The sequence below is a fragment of the Phalangium opilio genome, unplaced genomic scaffold (assembly GCF_054372755.1).
Source record: "Phalangium opilio isolate 3A_F unplaced genomic scaffold, DU_Popi_V2 ptg000537l_1, whole genome shotgun sequence".
Taxonomy (NCBI): domain Eukaryota; kingdom Metazoa; phylum Arthropoda; class Arachnida; order Opiliones; family Phalangiidae; genus Phalangium; species Phalangium opilio.
In genome coordinates, this window is record NW_028324243.1 from 2,338,050 (window position 1) to 2,344,049 (window position 6,000).

At 36.2% G+C, this 6,000-nt stretch overlaps 1 long non-coding RNA gene across 1 annotated transcript; it reads right to left on the reverse strand.

The window, feature by feature from the left end:
- Positions 1-4,370: 4,370 nt before the first annotated feature.
- On the reverse strand, positions 4,371-6,000 carry LOC149588800 (uncharacterized). The gene is made up of 2 exons (XR_016379808.1): positions 5,071-6,000; positions 4,371-5,005 (listed from the first exon to the last, which is right to left on the reverse strand). It is a non-coding gene; the product is annotated as an uncharacterized LOC149588800 (long non-coding RNA).

Below are 6,000 nucleotides of genomic sequence, written 5' to 3' on the forward strand. Positions count from 1 at the left end.
AGAAGTATTATATACTTCTGATATACTTAAGCTATACTAGATCAGTCAGGATAAGTATATAGCATAAACATTTCGTTAGAGATTGCAAGAAGAACGCCAACGCTTAGATTCTGCCGTTCAAATTAAGTTTTTTCTGTTAATATGCCTAGTGAAACAAAAGTGAATATTTAAGGGCCGAGTTGAAATAAAATGTTTTTTGCTCTTCGTGTCTGTAATGAAGAGACATTAACGGTTCAGAGTGAGCCGAAAGTTAAATCAAAGAGGAGAGAGAGGGAGATAGATACGCGCTTTATAAAATCCGCCGAAAAATGGGAAAATAGGGGGGTAGTAAAATCAATTTTTGGTACGTTTAGTTTTAGGACGCACATCCTTTGCGCATGGGGGGATTGACCTCCTCGCCTTATCTCTGTCATCCCCTACGTCAACTGTGCGCGAGAAAGCAGCGCTCAGGCGCCGCGGTGTACCGTAGATTTACCCCCGTTTTCACCACGCATGGATCACAGCTGCCTATACTGATTCTCTCTCCCTCTTTCTCTCCTCTTTGGTTAAATTTACATGTAAAAAATCGGGTTTAGAATTTAAACAAGATGGCCCAAGGGCCTTAATAGTACCACATCGTTATCTATTTAATTAGCACATAAATAAAAAGAAAATAAATATAAAAACCCCAAACATACAAATTCAGAAGTATCCGACCCCACAGATAAAAAATTCAAAAGTATCCGACCCCACAGATTAAGAGGTATCCCACCCCACATCACCCCGACATTTTAGAGATAAAACTAAGCGTTTTTTTATAAAGTCTCTATGTCTCTATGGCTCAGTGGTCGAAACCCGGCTGAGACCAAGAAAATTTTTAATTAATATAAAACCTCTAACCAAGCTCAGTTACCCATATGGGTGGGTTGAGGTACTATCGAATTCCTTTTAAACTAAAATCTAACGATAACGAAAGCGACAACCCCGGTCACTGCTACTACAGCTACTACGGCTCGGGTCAAACTAAGAGCCTATCGTATACTACAATGTGGCTAAAAGAAGAAAGCATCATGGGTGAGAGGCCATAATCGGGTTATTGCAAGGTTATTGCTACTAACACTAGAAGATAATCAACATCAATATCCTATACCCGGCTTTTAGCCATAGCCTCTAGTCCTGAAAGCTGTGACGATGAACTCTTTTACATTCCCAGCCGAGGTCGTGTGAATTCATCTTTTCACCGATTATAGTTTAATAATTAATTTCTTCGCTTATAAAACCAATCCGAACCGATATAGCACGAATGAATCGTCTAAATATAAGCATAATTTTCCTTTGCATTTAGCCAAGTGAAACAGAGCCCAAAAGCTACCCAAATTTTAAAAGAATCGCAACGCCGAAACATATTTGCCATGTTTTCATTTAATATTTTGCAAAAAGAAAATATTGTGGTTTTGTAAGAATTCTTTTCATGTCAGAGAAATTATCAATGGCGAGAAAGTGCCAGTGAAGTCTATTTTAGATTACATGAAAGCAAAAAAATGTAAGCGAAAACAAACTGTTATCTCATCTCGCGAAAACCTGATACTCCACCACATTCCATTTAGCAGACGCCAATGGCGGGTTGCGCAGTAGTCCTCGTTTTTTAAGACAATTTAAATTCTAATCATTTTGTAACAAAAGATCATCTATTTTTTTAATATTTTTCCATTTCTATTTAACATAGGCCGTTCTTTTAAGGTATGATTATACTTTTCCTTTAATAGGAAATATTGGATGAAAAATATGGCCCAATTTTGCTTTTCGTTATATCAATGAACTCAAATAACGGATAGTGTAGTGTTGTGCTCCATATACGAGAGTAGAAAGCCCTAGCTAGCACGATTATTTTAACCAATATTATGTGGAACGCAATTTATTTAAAAGCATAGCCCCATTTTGATGAAAAGTGCCTTGGAATATTCGTTATCGAACACAGCGGGTCGGTGCCGTAAAGGGCCGCTCAATTTACATTTTATCTTGTATTACTATTATTATTTCGAAAGAGTAGAGTTTAATTGAGCTCCTGTTCTTCTGTTTGGGTTCTCCATGCGATGGTTTACTTTCCCCTATCTATGTTAGAGAGATGTGAAAATAGGCCAACACGTGATCCCTGTTTTTCATGGCTGTCGAAGCTTAATATATTTAAACTTTAAAAAGAGCATAAAACCGTCCACCAGCCTTTAGAACACATCACTTCAATTCAAGTGCTAACTAACGAACGTCACTCTATCCTTTTAATACGTTATATTTTATAGTTAATATAGTCGTTTAGTAGTAGAAAAAAATTCCAAAATGTTTTCCAATAACGTGTTTGCTGTATTCACTATCGCCGTTCTCGTGCTAGCGCAGTTGGTGGATTCACGTTCTGTTTGTAAGAAAGCACTGAAATAACCTTTGTTTGAAAATGTTACTCACATCTGTACAGTAAATTTTCCAGTAAATTGATGGAAATCTTGTTTGAAAAATGTAAACCACTTCAAACAAGATTAAGAAAACGGTCACAATTCGACTTAGAATTTTACTTGCCCAAATAATTCATACTATACAATAAGAAAGATTATTGTTATGTTACCAACTAAATATAAGCGGGATTAATTATAATTGGAGACCAATATGGCTGTAGAAAACGTTAATTTATTTATCTTTTATACGCACCTTTTCATTCACAATGATAAGCTGAGGGTAAATTAAATTCAACTTTTATTAAGTGCATAAAAACACGGTGAAAACTTTAATTTTCATTATCTTTCACACGCAACTGTTAATTGACAATGATAAGCTGATCGTAAGTAAAATTTATCTTTTTCATTACATGCATAAAAACGCAGATAAATCTTTTATTTTTATAATCTTTCACACGGACGTTTCAATTGACAATGATAAGTTCCATGTGAGTGAAATTCACCTTTTTCATTAAGAGTGTAAAAAAGCGGAGACACTTTAATTATAATTATCTTTTGCACGCACCTATTAATTCACAATGATAAGCTAGGTGTAAGTGAAATTCATCGTGTTCATTATGTGCATAAAAACCGAGGGGGAAACCACTTGTGAAATCAGGTGTACAAAATTTTTGAAATCACAATTGAAGTCCATAAATTGTTTTTGAAGTCTCTATAAATCGCAAAGTTTAGTTGAAATCTCGGAAATCTTAGGAAGTCCCTAGAGAATCCCTTGAAGTCATGCGAAGTCCTTGGAAATCGCTTGAAGTCAGTCGAAGTCTCTCGGAAGTCTCTTGAAGTCATACGAAATCCCTTTGAAATCTCTTGAAGTCTCTCTGAAGTCAAGAGAAGTCATACGAAGTCCCTTTGAAATCTCTTGAAGTCTCTTGGAAATCTCTTGAAGTCTCTCGGAAATCTCTTGAAGTCTCTCGGAAATCTCTTGAAGTCTCTCGGAAATCTCTTGAAGTCTCTCGGAAATCTCTTGAAGTCTCTCGGAAATCTCTTGAAGTCTCTCGGAAATCTCTTGAAGTCTCTCGGAAATCTCTTGAAGTCTCTCGGAAATCTCTTGAAGTCTCTCGGAAATCTCTTGAAGTCTCTCGGAAATCTCTTGAAGTCTCTCGGAAATCTCTTGAAGTCTCTCGGAAATCTCTTGAAGTCTCTCGGAAATCTCTTGAAGTCTCTCAGAAGTCATACGAAGTCCATTGGAAATCTCTTGAAGTCAAATGAAGTGGTAGAAAAATCCCTTGAAGTCTATTGAAATTCCGTCTTTCATAAGTGGAAATTTCCTTTTCTTCAAATTTTATCTTCAATAGTCTTGATCAGGGCCGGAAATAAGCACAGGACACTGGAATTTTAAAATGTGCCATAGTTTTGTTAAAAACTAAGGGGGTCACTGGAAAGTTTGACCAATAAAATTTTGGAAGTTTTGATAGCTTGACTATGGAGATGTGATACTATTTCTGCACACTACAGTGGACAATGTCCTATAAATTTTCCAGTCAATTTTCGGCCGTTTTCGGAGGTGCAATGCTACCAGACTCTTGTGCCAGACACTCTTCCCCAGAAATTTTTCGTTTTTGGACTTATTGTCGGCTGCTAATCATTCCGTTTTCAAGGAATATTCGTAAAAACGATATATTTTTGTTTGTGGCGAAGTTTAATTGGCTTAATTTAAACTACTATTTAACTAAATTGGGAACCTTCTAAATACAGCATACAAGCAGCCAATTTAAAAATTGTGTCTTCTAGTTCTCTGAACTATGAATTCGAGTATGAATCAGACGATAATCAGTTTCAAAAACCTGAGGGGTCGGACGTTTTGGAAAAAGTGTACGGGATTTCGAAATCCAATTTGATTTCTTCGGATTTCGTATGATTTCGTCGGATTTTGTTTGATTTCAAAATTCGATAAAATCCAACGGATTTTGCAATTTTTCCCGTGATTTCCTCGGATTTTTTCCATGATTTCGGCAGATTTTGGGATATTTCAATTGATTTCGTTGGATTTTGTGATTTCTTTTGAGTTTGGATTTCGTGAATTTTGTAATGGATTTCGCGATTTCGTTACTGATTTTGTGATTTCTTTGTTGATTTTGTGGTATCTTTACTGATTTTGTAATTTCTCTACTGATTTTGTGATTTCTCTACTGATTTTGTGATTTCTTTACTGTTTTGTTATTTCTTTATTGATTTCGGATTTTTTATGAGATTTTTTAAGTTGGATTTCGCGGGTAGCGTACGGGATTTCATGAATGACCGACCCCTTGCAAAAACTACTGCCCAAGCGCTCACTGGCGTGATTGAGTTAGCTATGCCACGACAAAAACTTCTTTCCGTAAATAGCGGCCGATCACGTGATCATATTTTCCCGCGTGAAACGTCGCAGAATTCTTGAGACATAAGCGACGATCAAATGGATCAGTATACTATCCGGGCTTGTATCTGCGCCATATAATCAAGAAGGAATTTACTATAAGAAGGCCTAAAAAGGCGTCCGGTGCGCGCGTGATAGTCGACAATCCCCCCTCATGGGTGGGGGGAGGCTGGAAAAGAAGGCGGGACTTAATATTTTATCTTACTCTATGTTTCCACCATCTATCTCTTTTACCTTCTCGTTAAGCCTTGGTTTGGTTTTTGGAACTCACGAAATCATAAGTATAGTACACTTGATTCGATTTAGAAACAATTATAGAACGAACGATTTTCACGTAGAGACAAGTATTCAAAATCCATTAAGTTAGGTTCAAAACCTTTAACTAACTTGTTAATGGCAATTAAAAACCATTCCCTAACCGTTTCAGCACCGCTGGCAGCCTCCATTTTCTGCTTACTTTGCTAGACGTTTTCTTTCTCTATTCGGAATACGTCAATCGCGTCTGTATGACCTATTCCCGCGGGATCCAATAGGAAAGCGCAGAGCAATGAGGGACATGAAAGGGGTGGGGCTTACTTGTCCACTAACACTGGCGTAAGAGTAGAAGCGTAAAATCTAGTGACTTAGGCATTCTTATAGTAAATTAATTCTTGATATAATTCTGCATAGATAATTGCTTTCGGTTGCTCTGCACCTTAGTACTTAATAGCGAAGTACATAGATATTTTTTAATTATTACAATTTAATGAAGTCTTGAGAAAAAAATAGAAATCGGCTTTAGTCTATAAATTCTATTGAAGTCACTTGAAGTCTTTAAATTATGTTGAAGTCACTAGAAGTCTTTAAATTATGTTGAAGTCACTAGAAGTCTTTACAAATTCTATTGAAGTCACTTGAAGTCTATAAAATGTAATGAAGTCACTTGAAGTCTCTAAATTATATTGAAGTCACTTGAAGTCTTCATAAATTGTATTGAAGTCACTTGAAGTCTTTATAAATTATATTGAAGTCCCTTGAAGTCTTTATAAATTTTATTGAAGTCATCTGAAATCAAATACAGTTAGTGAAGTCTTTGAAGTCGAATGAAGTCTTTGATAGTTCAATTGAAGTCATTTGAAATCTGAAATCAGGTGTACAAAATTTTCTTAGTGGTTTCCCCCTCGA